General features: G+C 37.6%; 1 protein-coding gene and 1 long non-coding RNA gene across 3 annotated transcripts in view; one reads left to right on the forward strand and one right to left on the reverse strand.

Moving 5' to 3' along the window:
* The window catches only part of LOC120889620 (uncharacterized), a 32,914-nt gene extending 21,911 nt beyond the window's left edge, over positions 1–11,003 (reverse strand). Inside the window, exon 1 of the long non-coding RNA XR_013437209.1 lies at positions 10,488–11,003. This is a non-coding gene — a long non-coding RNA (uncharacterized LOC120889620). The remainder of the gene's footprint in view (positions 1–10,487) is intronic.
* A 397-nt stretch (positions 11,004–11,400) lies between these two features.
* The window catches only part of Sox6 (SRY-box transcription factor 6), a 580,734-nt gene continuing 577,073 nt past the window's right edge, over positions 11,401–15,061 (forward strand). Inside the window, exon 1 of one of the 2 annotated variants that reach the window (XM_078046426.1) lies at positions 11,401–11,574. The gene's annotated coding sequence lies outside the window, so the exon portion shown is untranslated. The remainder of the gene's footprint in view (positions 11,575–15,061) is intronic. The other variant, XM_021727329.3, reaches the window with a different exon arrangement.

Below are 15,061 nucleotides of genomic sequence, written 5' to 3' on the forward strand. Positions count from 1 at the left end.
AAGATGATTTTTTAATCTAAAATTCGATAATAAGTCAAACTATCCATTGAATATCTGGATAGATAGCTAAATTTTCAGATATACAAGACCTGAAATTTATTCCTCATATATTCATTTTTCCAAAGAAGTTATTAGAGAATGTGCTCCAAGAAAATGGGTTAAGTAAAGAAAGAAAAAGGAAACGCCAGGATGTCTGTTATGTAGAAGAGAGAGCAGTCAGTCTGAATTTGAGTTGAAAGACTGAATTTCAATATTAGGTCAAGGTTCTCCAGAGAAGTAGAATCAACAGGATGGATACACACACACACACACACACACACACACACACACACACACTTTTTTTTTTTTTAAACAAGGAATTGTGGAGGTTGCTAGAGTTTGGATTTTAAGTGAACTATGTGGTAAAGGCTTGTTCTTTGCATGGTGCTATTGGGAGGTGGTACAAATTTTAAGAAGAGGGGCATAGTGGGAGATCTTCAGGTCACTGAGGATATACCCTCAAAGGGAATTGAGGACCCTGGCTCCTTCTTCTTTTTCTTTTTGGCTTCCCAGCCATAGGTAAATGGTTTTGTTCTGCCATGTGCTTCTGCCACAATGTGCTGCCTTGCCATATGGACTAAACCCTCCAAAACTGTGAGCCAAATCAACCTTTTTTGTTTTAAGTTGACTATTTCAGGTATTTGTTATAGTGATGGAAAGCTAACACATAGGTTGAGTCCAAAATTTGCATGATGAGCCAGCTGGGCTGGAGACACACAAGAGCTGATGAGGTAGTTTCATTATGGAGACTCAGAAAGCCAATGTTCCAGTTAAGACTCTGAAGGCTATCTGCTTGGGGAGGCTCAGTATTTTGTTATATTCATCTCCTCGACTGATTAAATGAGGCCCACCCATATTTTGGAGACCAATCTACTCTATTCATAGTCCACTTATCTAAATATTAATCTCATTCAAACACATACTCACACAGACATTAAGAATAATGTTTGATTGTCTGGGCACCACAACTCAGCTAAGTTGACACATAAAGTTAATCATCACAATTTCCAAGAAATATTGATATTTTATTAATATATTCTATCACATGGAAAATAATACTGATAGGTTAAAAACATGGGGGAAAAGTGATAATAGATCCATAATAAATAAGTGATTTTTTAAAATATATTTTTAATACTACTTGACTCTTCTATGAAGCTATTTATTTTGTATAATAATGGAATTATTGACTTAGCTAAAAGTTGTTATGTCATTATACTGGGAAGTTGGGGAGATATGAGAGAATTAATTACTCAACCTGCCAAGATGAGAAGGCAATAGACAACAACTAAACCAAAAAATCAGCATATGTATAAAAACTTAAAAATATACTCAAAAGCACACTATTTAGAAATATGGAGCTAAATATAAAAACATCAGATGGCTTAAGAGTGGTTGCCTTTGGATCATGCAAATAGAATAGCAAAGTGTGTGGCAAAGGTCCATTGTCTTATAAGCTTTTTAGTGAAAAAAAAAAAACAAAAACAAAAATGAACAAACAACCCCCCCAAAACAAAAGTATCTTTTTCACTATGCAGTCATTACTTTAAAAAAATAAATAAAAAGCAAAGTATTTACAAGTAAAGCTTCTTTCATTGATAAGTGAAAATATGTTTGTTTCTAAGACCTAAAAAAAATCAGGTTCTGGGTTAAAAAAAAAAAAAAAGAAGAGTTGTCAGATAATATCACATTAAGACTTAAAAAAACAGCATACTACAGTAACATAGCCACTTTAATATTTATGGCAGCACAATTCACAATTGCTAAACTGTGGAAGCAAACTAGATGCCCTTCAATAGTTGAATGGATAAAGAAATTGTGGTACATATACACAATGGAATATTACTCAGCATTAAAAGAGAGTAAAATTATGGCAATTGCAGGTAAATAGATGGAGTTGGAGAATATCATGCTAAGTGAAGTAAGCCAATCCTCCCCAAACCAAATGTTCTTTCTGATAAGTGGATGCTGACCCAATGTTGCTGGGGGGTGTGGGGAGAATGGAGGAACTTTGGACAAAGGGAAGGGAGTGAAGGGGAGTGGGCATGAGGGTAGGAAAATGGGAGATGATTATTATTACCCTAGATACATGTATGACTGTACATGTGGTGGGACGATACATCATGTACAATCAGAGAAATGAAAAGTTTTACTCCATTTGTGTACAATGAATTGAAATGCATTCTGCTGTCATATATAACTAATCATAACAAATAACAAATTAAAAAAACCCAAACAAACACTTCAAGATTCCTGTATCTCTTTCTGATTGAGTTTCATGGGAATCTTTGTGTTAGGCATTCTTGAGATGTCTACTATAAGGAAATGCTTTTATTTTCTCAAAAGTAAACGAAGAAGCAGTAGTGAGGAAGTGGGAGTGATACAGATGCAGTGTTATTAATAGATGTGTTACAGGTCACTGCAAATGGTCATCTTAAAAAAATTCTGAAGTTGAATGATCTGTATGAATTATTTTAAAAGCTTATTTATTAAACTATATTCTAGTCTCTTGTTTAGGACAGTGTCTATGACGTGTAGTATAAAACTATAATTATTAAGATAATCTAAAACTCTAGCTTATCTTTATGTACACATAGTTCAGGAAAGTTGAGTTTTTATTCCCACTATTTCTAGGTTATATTTGCCTCCTGTAACACTTGAATGACCCTTCCTTTAAATATATCTGATGCCATCTTTCAATGCATATATTGAAATGACTTGTGATGATTGTAAAAGGTATGCTCATGGAATTCATATACAGTGATTCTTTTTCCTATTCTTAGATTTTAGCACCCATACTTTACACATTTTTTTCTATTCCTTTTTTATTATTAGTTGTTCAAAACATTACAAAGCTCTTGACATCATATTTCATACATTTGATTCAAGCAGATTATGAACTCCCATTTTTACTCCGTATACATATTGCAGATTCACATCGGTTCCACATCCACTTTTTTACATACTGCCTTACTAGTGTCTGTTGTATTCTGCTTTTTTTTTTTCTGGTTGCACCAATCACAATTTTATTCATTTATTTTTTAGTTTCTTTTCAGTTTTTATTTATTTTATTTTATTTTTTATTATTATTTGTTCAAAACATTACATAGCTCTTGACATATCATATTTCATACATTTGATTCAAGTGGATTATGAACTCACATTTTTACCCCGTATACAGATTGCAGAATCACATCGGTTACACATCTACGTTTTTACATACTGCCTTACTAGTGTCTGTTGTATTATCTTAATGTCTGTATTATCTTAGTGTCTGTTGTATTATCTTAATTATCTTAATGCTGATTTTGAAAACCAAGTTGGGTATGGTGGTGCATACCTATAATCCTAGTGTTTGGGAGGCTGAGGCAGGAGAATTGCAAGTTCAAAGCCAGCTGCAACAACTGGGCAAGGTCCTAAGCAACGGGGCAAGGCCCTAAGACCCTATCTCAAAAAAAAAAAAAAAAGTATTGGGGTTGTGGCTCAGTGGTTAAGTGCCCCTGCCCTGGGTTCAATCCCTGGTAACAATAAATAAATAAATAAATAAATAAATAAATAAAGTAGTTTTACAAAATTCTCCCTGCTGTATATTAAACATGAACTGTAAAGTAGGGTAATAGAAGTCTGTTGGTGACCTCAATAGTCTTTTAGCTAACAAAATAATACCAAGGATCAAAATATTGCTGGTTCAAAAGAGTTTCCTATTTTTAATTATAACGATCTTAATATAAATTATAATGTTCGCGTAAATAATCAACTTACTTTATTTTAAAATCTCTTTTAACTAACAGTAAACAAAGACGAATGGGGGGAGAGAAAGGGAGAGAGAAGGGAAAGCTTATGGAAATGGTAGGAGACCTTCAATGATACACAAAATTATAAGAGGTTATGAGGGGCAAGGGGGAGGGGAAAAAAGGGAGAGAATTGAACAACAGCAGAGGAGGTAGAGAGGGAAGATGGGAGGGGAGGGGAGGAGAGGGGGGATAGTAGGGGATAGGAACGGTAGCAGAATACAACAGTCACTAATATGCCATTATGTAAAAATGTGAGTATGTAACAGATGTGATTCTGCAATCTGTATTTGGGGTAAAAATGGGAGTTCAAAACCCAATTGAGTCAAATGTATGAAAGATGATATATCATGAGCTCTGTAATGTTTTGAACAATCAATAAAAAAATAAAATAAAATAAAATAAAATCTCTTTTAAGTGAATGACGTTAAATACATGAATGCATTTCATACTTTGGGAAATAACTGAAACTTCAAAGTAAATACATTCAATTTCAATAATAATATGCATAAAATAAATACCTATGGATTAATAAATATTAGTATGATTGTGAGGACAAATAATTATATTCTGTTACATTTTTCTATTTAAACAAAAATTTAATTTTAAAATATAAATGTTTTAGTAATTAAGGACTTTTTCCTAATTTGATTTTTTTCTGTTTGTTAATCCAGGTACTGTTACTTATTGTACTTCTTACTTACTTGTTCTCCTCCATTTGTTTCAGAATATCTTTTCCACCGTGATTAATATAGAAAGTATCATAAGTAAATTTAGAAATAACTCATCTGGGCAACAGAAATACTCCATTTCTATTATGTGTTAGGATATATTTATTCCTGACTGAATAAAAATAAGAGAGACCATAGACAATAATCAGAATTATAATTAATTTCGCTATTTGTAGTGTATATCACATACACAATTCCTAATCTGTTGGAATAAATGCTTCATGAAGATAGGTCATTATTATGGTTTATTTTGCCAGATGTGGTGATACGTGCTTGAAATCCTAGTGACCCAGGAGGCTGAGGCAAGAGGATTACAAGTTTGAAGCCAGCCTCTAAAATCTAGTGAGGCCCTAAGCACCTTAGCAAGACTCTGTCTCAAAATAATATAAATAAATTAATTAATACATTTGAAAAAAAGGTTGACTCAGCAATAAAGTGCCCCTGTGTTCAATCCCTAGTAACAAAAACAACAGTAAAAACTTATTTTAAGTAAATAAAAATACCCAAATTAATATTTTTAAAAGGATCTAGCATGATGCTGGTTCAATAAATAATGTTAAACAATTAAACATCACTGATTTTTAAAGTTTTTTTGTCAAGATAGGCCAATGATTATCACATATTAACTTTAAAAATATTCTTTTGACATCTTACAATATAATTTTAGGTAATACTGTTCTAGTTTTGCAAGGTCAATAATTTTCAGTTTTATCATTATACAGTGGTGATGCAGTAGATAATGTGGTCTTCAGTTTTGTAAACAGCTACCACCTGGCTTACTGAGACTAACACTTTAACACCAAAAAGTAAAAGTTGGTAAGATAGATTGTGTAATGCACAGATCTTATGTTGTAGTTATAATGTTAAGAAGTCCTTGTTATTATGAATGTGCATTATGAGTATATTGTACACAGTCCTGGTATGCAAATGTGTAGCATTCAGAGAAGTGAAATAATTCTGTGTTATTATTATCTTTGTAAATTACATCTTAAGAGTTTTTGAGGACTTTATGATGGCAGTTTTCTATAGTCACAGTTCTACAGTATGTGCAGCACAAAGTGTTTTCTTTCACTATTAACAATAACTGAGCCAATGAAAATGCTTTTTAAATATACACTCGGCAAGCAGTTATTTGGCTCTTCTTCTTACTATCCACAAACCATCTTTTATAGTCTTTTAAGACAGCATAAGAAACAGCTTTGTAAACATCTGTTTTTCATTGTTAATTGTCAGGAAAACTGGGGACTTAAATGCTTCTTTGGAATCCTCCTAATTCTATCAAGAATAAGTTGTATATGCTAAATTTTCTTTTTTCAATAATTCCTTTAGGCTTCTTAAAAAATCCTGTCTTTCATTCATTTTATATTATGATATTTTTATAGATATTTGAGGACATTGCTTTGTATTAATTAAAGTTTTTAGTAACTGGTTATATTTTACAGAAAAGATAAATGATATAGAGTTAAATGCATTGTGCATTTTCAAATCATTTTTAGAGTTTTCTTGGGCATATTCCATATTTAAGTATGTAATAATAAAAATATAAGGAAAAGGTATTTGATAGCCAAAGGAAAGATTAAGTTAGAGCTTCAGATCTCCTGACATAATTATTCTTTTAGAAATATGCTTTATTTTCATAGTTTTTTTTCTGTTTCAATAACTGAGCCATTAATGTCAACAGAATATCTCTGGCAATTATATACAAAGAAAACTTTTGTAATAATACAGTGTGACTTCCTTCTAAATGAGAAGGATCTGTTGCAATAACTACTTTAAAAATATTAAAATTTGGTCTAGTTTTTCTGAATTTTTAATGTTAAAGTAAATGTATCTATCTCTTGAGAACAGAAAGAGCATCCATAATTTAATAATTAAGTAATATGTAATAAATAATAATTTTTGTTGCCTATAAATAGACCTAAGTAACAAAAATAAGGAATATTAAGAGGAATTTTTAGTTAAAACTTTTTTTTCAGAATGTACTAATTTAAAAACATTTTACAACCTTTATTAAATTGAGATCTTACTGTGCAATTAGAATGTATTTTCATTTTTTATTGTACTTTATTTCTAAGCTGGAAGAAATTGGGAACTCACTATTCACTATATTTGCTTTTAGTTTTTGCTTTTCAAACTTGTATTGGAGTGCTGTAGAACTAGGCCTTATCACTGCATATAAAACTAATTGAAATGACATATTGTTGCAGTTTCTATGACAACCATATCATGATGCTGATGTTCTTAAAAATTTATAAACTATAATCTGAAATATGCTAATTCTAGTGAACACAGTTAACACTTATTTGCTTAATATTCATTTTAGTACTAAACTTCATCAACTTTGAAAGTAGGTTGATAACATATTGTATACAATTAAAAGAGGTATTTATATTGAGCTCTTGAGTTTAAATATTTTTCTCAGACACCTACTATACTAGGACTTTAAGTGTAAGTAAAGCTTTTCATTTATTATTTTCATAGACATTAATGAACATGAGGTAATTTAAATAACTGAGGTAATTTAAATAGTATATTCCAGATAAAATGAAATAACATTAATGACCATGAGGATGGTCATTGTGGCAAACTCTCAGTATTGCTGTCTTTCTCCCCTCAATTGAAGGATAATATACTCAAATATAATGCAAAAGATCCTGATAAAAACTTCAGAAAGTTGAAAAAGTCTGATGAATTATTTAAATAATAGCAGACATCCAGATACTTGGGAACACTGAATTCTTTTTTAGCTTTCATTTGTTTAATTGATTTTAGAAAGTAAGCATCTCTATTTTATTATATGTACAGTTATAATACATCTTAAGACATAAAACTAAAGCAAGTTATGGAATAATTTTGCATAGCAATTATATTGAGCACTTTGATTTAGGATACAATTTGAGGTTTCTTTTAGAACTGATTTAAAAGTAAAATACATTATTTAGAATTATAACTACAGATTCTCTTAAACAGTTTTTTTTAGGTATATCATTTGATAAGTCAGAAAACTACTTTTAGAAATGTATATAATTTATTGATTAGTAAAATAACGTAATTTAAATAGTATATTCCAGATAAAATGAAATAACATCATGTGGAGTTATCAAATACTGAACATGATATTTCTGCTGGCATTTTAAATAAAATTTAATTTTTAGTATATATGCAATAGTTTAAAAAACTATTTTTATTTATTAAATCATAAAAGCACAAAAGGTAAATCCTTAGTTTACACACTTTTAATTATTTACTTGCATACATTAAACACTGTATATATTTAAGTGTGAATAAAACTTCAATATAATTGTGATATTTAAAAACACATACATCAGAAATCCTGTATTTAGAAATTTTCACAATGGCAATCCATTTTTTTGAGATCATTAGAATTTTACACTTTACAATGTGTTTCTACCATATCATCATACTCTTTATTTGTGGTGATTTATTTCATTATATTTTGCCATTAATATATAATAAAGTGCAACATATAGACTGAATACTGACATGTTCTTAGGATTTTTTTGTTGTTGTTGTTTAAAAATCATGGAATTGGCCTCTCACTGCCCATATGATGTGTGTTCCAGTTTTGTAGCCATTGGATTTCTCTTTAAAGATGTTTCAACCCAAGATTACTGTCTGCTGGTTGTGTTAGACATCAATATATATTCCTTCCATTTAGGATAAAATAAACTGTCAGCATTATGTAAGGCAGAGCCAAGACTCCTGTGAGTTAAGGCTCCGGAGACATTGTAGAAGTCTAATGTTCTTCCATGAGGTTAGCCCACCCCACTGTGTCTAAGAAATGAGATGATGTGAGGGCTATTACATACTTAAGGTTTTTATAGTGGATTAGAATAGCATTACTTAGCACAGGTGTTTTTATAATTGGGATTCCCTGGGAAAATTCAGTACTGTATTCACTAACACTCAGTTTTCCACATGAGTGAAGGAGTGATCCAATGTTAATTTGCTAGTTGGTGGCATAAAACAGGGGAATGGTGTCTAGCTTAAGGGCCTGTTGCTTCTCTCCTTTGAAAAGACATTTCCTGTTGCCCATTAGCACCATATAGAACTATGGTTCTATTTTTAAAATTTATTTTATTATTTATTTATTTGCTAACCAAAATTCTGAAATGCACCAGTTGGAGTCAGCCAGGACTGATTTGGCTTTCATGTAACCCAAGTAGTGCCCAAGTGTCTTTTCCCTTGAAATAAATAAAGAGAATTCTGCTTTTTTTTTTTTTGGTAAAACATTATTTAAACAATATCTATGCACTCAAGTAGCAGGGAAAATGATGGAGGCATTGATGGGGCACAGTTCACTGAAGATGGCCTTTGGTGTGGTGTGAACTTGTAGAAGTCTCCAAGTCGTGGAGGCAATGTCCAGGAATAACAAAGAAAAACCACAATTATGTCATTCCAGGATTTAGCTAGGGGGTTCTTAAGCTTGGTATCTTTATAGCATAAGGCAAAATATAGGAAGAATTGTCCACACACACACACACACACACACACACACACACACACACAAAGGATATAATAAAGGCAGGATGGGAAAAAGGAAAAAAGATATATAGTTTATAACAATTATTATTATTATTATTTTACCAAATCCATTGTTAAACTTTCAAAAGGACAGATTTCCTGAGAAATGGGTGGACTACTGAGCTGAAGTGCCTAGCTCTACCATCAGGCAGCCAGGCTGCCTGAATGTCCCTCTGCTGCCCCCAGTTCTCATCTCAGAGACCTGGACTTGTGACTTTGGGTCTAGCTGCGTCCCTGAATCCCTTTGTCTTCTGGAGAGAAGGGAGAAATGAGCCCCAGGCAATGCAGAGTCTTCTCCGCAGAACTAAGGTCACTTCAGAAGAACGCTAGGACCTTGTCCACGACAGAAGCGGACACTGTGTCTCATCGAAGCTGCCCCTTACCCTCTACCACTGCCCTGGGAGTTAGTGCTTCAAGTTTCCAAAACGCAGCCCCCTCCTTAGAGCTGCAGACTGTTTGACCCGAGCTTTGTACTCTGCTAGGAGAATGTGTTCTTTGCAGGATTCACGGCTGTTGGATTCAGCTAGTTTGTAGTTTCAACCCGTCGCTCTTTTCAGCTTGGGTCCCAGAGAACAGGCCCTGTTTCTGGAGCTCCTTTGCCCGCAGGGCGACCAGCCTTTGCTTCTTTTTCAACCAGTCCCAGGAGGTCGCCAAGGCTCCTGGGCCAGGGTCAGCCTGGTGGGCCTCCAAAGTCCTGAGCTGCGCGCAGTCTTCCGCTCGACCTCAAGGTGGCGACTTAGGCACATAAACAAAGCTCGGCCAAACCGGACGGTTGGCACCCTAGCGGTTCATCCACGTATCCTAGTTTCCCTGCTGCTCTCGGGAGGGCTGAATTGACTGTTAAAGGGAACCTCAGTTTAGATGAGGAGTTCGGCCAGAATATCAAAAGTGTGTGTGTGTGTGTTCGCGCGCGCGGTGTGTGTGTAACACACACACACACACACACACACACACACACACGCACGCTCACACGCACACCATGCTCGAGCGCGTAGGCAACGGAAAGTAGCGATGGGGTGGAAACCCTTGACCGAACCCATTTGGGACGCCGAGAGCCTCCCTGTGTCACCTGAGCCCGCAGGCCCAGCGACCCGACGGGCTGTGGCTTCGGGACCGATGTGCAGCCCGAGATGCTTCCATCAGTGAGCAACTGGCAGAGGGACAGAGGTTCTGGTCGCTGTTACCAGCGGTAGATTTGCTAATCTTGTTTTAGTGACACCCACGATTCATGAGTAGAGAGACCTGGAAAATAAAGCCCTTCGCGGTGCTTGTGCCCTTCTCTCGGGTGCATGGTGGCAGATCCGAGTAGTAGAGGTAGTTGGGGGTGGGGAAGAGACACAGACAGCAAAAGAATAAACGTGCGACAGTCATTCAATCTTACCTTTGGGACGAAAGGACAAGGTTCCTAGAACTGAGATTTCCATAGTCGGTCTGCATCCCAGCTGTTTCTCCAGTGGGCGCTTTCCTGCCTAATACCGCCTTCTGACTAACTTGGACAAGGCTCGAGGTGCCCTCCCCCCAGACATTCCCTAAACTCAATCCAGGGCATATCCAGAAGTCGGTACAGTACAGAGCTTCCATTCAATCGTGGGGTTGGGGGGTGGGGGCAATCCCGTTTACAGTTTCTCTTGGAAGAAGTAAATGGGACTTTGGAGGGGTGCATAGGAATGGCATGGGGTGTTGGTGGCAGGGAAGCGCGAGTTCTCTTAGGTCTCCGTGCAGCAGGTAAGGTTCTCAGATTCCAGCTGCCCTCCTGCAAAGCTGCGGTGGCGTGTGAGAGTGGAGGGCGATCCTCCTCTGATTAGAGGGGAGTGGAGGAGGGTGGAGTGGGAGAGAAATGGACCCTGGACAGGCTCCACGGACACACATTGGCTTGGTTGGTGTCTGTACTCGTTCTATGCTGCTGCCTTTGGGAGCTTTTGAGCAAGGTAGTTGCGCCAGGCTTTTCTCCCCTCCTCACCCCTCCCCCATTTCTATAATGTGTTTAAAAAGAAGTGAATAACCTTCTAAAATAAGTTTAAAATCTTTTCCTGACTTTTCATTTGAGATGTCAAAGGATTAAATAAATGAAACTTTATTTGACTGGGGAGTTTACCCGAAGATTCGGCGACATCTCTGGTCTTTGGCCTTATTCTAATTCCATGGTGGTAATTACCCTTCGTTTCTTTAAGTGCAATAGATTTATTGCCTTAGAGACTATGCACAGTTTGATTGAATTATTCATTTTTTTTCTTTGGTGTAGACTGCATCTGGGGACTCTGATGTGACGTGTAGATTTTTTTTTTCAGGAACAAAGGGAATGTGGAAATGAAAGAGAGAGGGAGAGAGAGGCTGGCAGATGTAATGAGACGCGGTGAAGGTGTACGCAGACTGGCACTCCCACTCCTCCCTTCTGCTCTCACTGCAGCCCTGGGTAACTCGAAGGCTAACACAAACAGCTTTTCTCTCGCAGCCTGCCCTCTGTCACTGTAAGTACATCAGCCTTCTCTTATCAGCATGCAGATTCCAGCCACGCATTCCCCTAGCCACCGCTTTGCACCTTAGATAGCCGAAGCACATTTGAAAATTAACTTCCCTAAGCTAGGAAAGGCATGTCTGTAAAACTTATTTTTGATTTTTCCTGGAAAAAAAAGTTTATGCATTTTTGCCACTTTTCCTTACTTCCTTTGTGGCGGTGCATTGCTGCTACTGTCGCTGTGGCTGTGGTCTTCCTAACAGGATGATGGACAAATGCAAGTGAAATTTAATGTTATTCTCCATCCATTTAAAGTCAAGGGACAACGCCTTGTCCTTTTGCAAAATAGCATCTTAAAGAATGCAAAGCATTATTCTTAGTTTGCTGTTTTTTGTTACTGAAACATGAGTTAGGACCTCTTTGAGGCAGTCCCAAGGGCACTGTTATTTGGGAATTGAGGTTATTGGGTTGCTCCAAACTTAAATGAAGTGCAATGGACTGCAGGAGTGTTGGTATGTTTGTTATCCCGTTTAAGGAAACCAATTGTGAAAACTTTTCTCCGTGCTGTAATTAAAGTTTTTAACTTCTTCCCTTTGGCTCTTACACTCACTTATTCTTCGTTTAAGTAAAAGTTCTCTCTCTTGGTGTTTTGGAGTGCATGTCATTTGTTTGTCCTGTTTACACAGTAGCTGTGAAACCCTCCCTGAAAGAAGTTAGCGACCTTAAGATGAAGTCATATAGGTCTGAATTAACCGCCTGGCTGGTGTAAGGAGACTTTCAAAGCAGTCATTAGAAGTTTCAACGGCCGTCGTGATTTTTGCGTGGGTGTTTTAAATATTAACTTCTTGAGCAGAATTAACTGCGTTGCCCTTCCCAAGTTCAGGGGGACCTCTCTACAGGAACCGCGCGCGCCTTTCCTTTGCGAGTTCGCGCCTCTTCTCTGGAGGTGCGAGGCCAAACTTAGCAAAGCCGAGTTGCCTTTGCTGGTTGCGGTGCGCAGGCACACGGACAGCGCAGAGGCAGCAGTAGCTCCAGGCAGGTAAGTCAGCCCCACCCGTCTCCTCTTTTTTCCTTCCCTTCCTCCCTTGTTCCCCGGAGCTCGGCGCCCGGGGTTATTGCGCCGCGCAGAGATCCGATCCCCAGGGGAAAGTGAATTCGTGAGCCCCGGGATATGGTTGAGGGATCTGGGTGCCCTCCGCACCTCCGAGGACTTCTCGGAGCCAGAAGACTGGTACCGACCAGGTGTAGAGCTCAGCACTTAAACCCACTGCGGTGCTCTCCGCCTAGCTCTTTGCTAGGAATAGCCCGCGCCCTAGACCTGAGACGAAATCCTTAGTCAATACCCCCGCCCCCAGGGCCACGTGTCGACCGGTGCACCGTCTGAAGTGCGGCACTGAGACCCTAACTTTTAGTTTCTTTCCTTCAGGATCAGGGTTGCGTCCCGCTCCCGGTTCTGCCTTAACAATTTACTTTGGCACTAGTTTATTAGTTAAAAACTAAAGAAGGTTCCTGCCGCTCCTTTTCAGAAGGTTTGAAAGGGTTGGGTATTAGGGCCTTGGACGACAAAGACCTTGATGTTGTCGTCTTTTCCTTCTTGCTTCCCGCCAGCGGCCTGCATCTGGTCTTCGGGATCAGTCTTGTCTCTCAGAGCTCTGGGTACGGAGTTATTTTAAAGGGCCAACGCGCTGATATTTAGAAAACTAAACCTGTTTTCGCACTTGGAGGTACCCAGTCATGCCGCAGTGTTTTGGTTCCTGAGGTTTCACCTCTTTTGGTGGCCCTTTCCTGAGGAATTGGGCTTTGGGACCAACCCCCTGCTTTGCAGACTAACCGACAGGTCATTCGATTTTGACCTCTTTAGGCTTGGAAGAGTTTGTTTTTTTTTTTTTTTCCCCTCCCTCAGTGGTTGAGTTCCAGATCAGACAACCGAGTTCAAGGCTTAGGAATCCGGTGTTGGGCCATTCCAAGGGCGCGTGCGCGTGTGTGTACACACACACACACACACACACACACACACACACACACACACAGAGAGAGAGAGAGAGAGAGAGAGAGAGAGAGAGAGAGAGAGACAGACAGACAGAGAGAGAGACAGACAGAGAGAGAGAGACAGACAGACAGACACACACAGATCTGGGCTTGCCCCTTGGGCCTCAAGAGGTCAAGGGGCCCGCCCTTCAGTACTGGGAATCCGGGCCTATTAGGGGCTGACCTATTAGGGGCTGACTTGCAAGGTGTAGGGGAGTACTTTCTGCTAGCTTCTAGGTTTTGGGGACTGGAGGCAGACTTTCCAGCCTTGAATGGCGACGACGATGATATGAACACAATGTTTGTTTGGACTCACTCTCCTCCTGACCAACAATCATCAAGTCAGTTTAACTCATGGTCTGGAAACTTTCAATTCTCAAGCATCATATGTTCTATTGGGGCAGAACTATCTGGCAATTCCTTCTGCCCCACTGATCCTAGGTGCTCCTCTCAGCCCTTAGTTCTTTTTCTTTCTTTTATCTGGAATCCATGTGGAAGCAAACAGGGAGTACATTAAGAGGCCAATACATGACTGACATCCTAGCTTCTTCCATCTTTTGTGTTTGCTGTCTCCATGTTCTTGAAAGTTAATGTAACAAAGATGAGACTTTCTCCTCTTTTATCACAATTCCTGAGAGGGCATCCTCATGTTGGCAATTTTAGATTGCCACAAAATTGTCTGATTTTTCTAGTTACCATTCCTGACACATTTACCTGGTCAACAGCTTCTTATACAAAGTTTCTGTTTATGATGTGTCTGAAAGTGGCCATCTCATATCAGTTTCCATAGTAAAAGCGTTTACAAATTTCTGCAGGTTGTACTGCACTTTGTATGTCTGAACCTCTCTCTAGCTTTTAATCTTGATGTAGTTTTTACTCTCCACTAATATATTTCTGGAATCTAGTCTATTTCTTTGGGCCTGGTTAAGGCAGGCCAACCTCACCTTGTGCACAATACACTGTCTTTGGTTATCTCTGTGCTACTTGCAAAGCTAGTTTTCTCACCTGTTTTATTCTGCATCTCAGCTATCTGATACCACTATTAGTCCTGCCTTTCCTGATTCTCTGATTCTGCAGTTGTTGTTTTGGCATAGAGAGAAAGTTTCAGGTCTCTGCTCTTTTAGGCTATTTTGTACCCTTCAAATCTTTAACCCATCCTACACACGACTCAATAATTTGTGTAGTATTTTTAGAGGGGGTTTATTTTATTAACATAATTTTCTATATTTGACTTGAACAATTTTATGTACTGTCTTGGGTGACTTGAGATTCTTTCATCTTCTACAACTTCCAAGTCACCCCTCTTGAAATTTTTCTCCAGATATTTTCTTTTACAAAGTTGAGCATTATACATATACCACCCACTCAATTTTATGCAACTCTGATTTATCTATATAATAAGTGTGGAAATATTTTATTTATTGCTATAAAGGTGTAATTTTTCTTTGGTAGTTTACACATATCTGGTTATT

This window comes from Ictidomys tridecemlineatus, chromosome 4 (assembly GCF_052094955.1).
Source record: "Ictidomys tridecemlineatus isolate mIctTri1 chromosome 4, mIctTri1.hap1, whole genome shotgun sequence".
In the NCBI taxonomy this organism is placed as follows: domain Eukaryota; kingdom Metazoa; phylum Chordata; class Mammalia; order Rodentia; family Sciuridae; genus Ictidomys; species Ictidomys tridecemlineatus.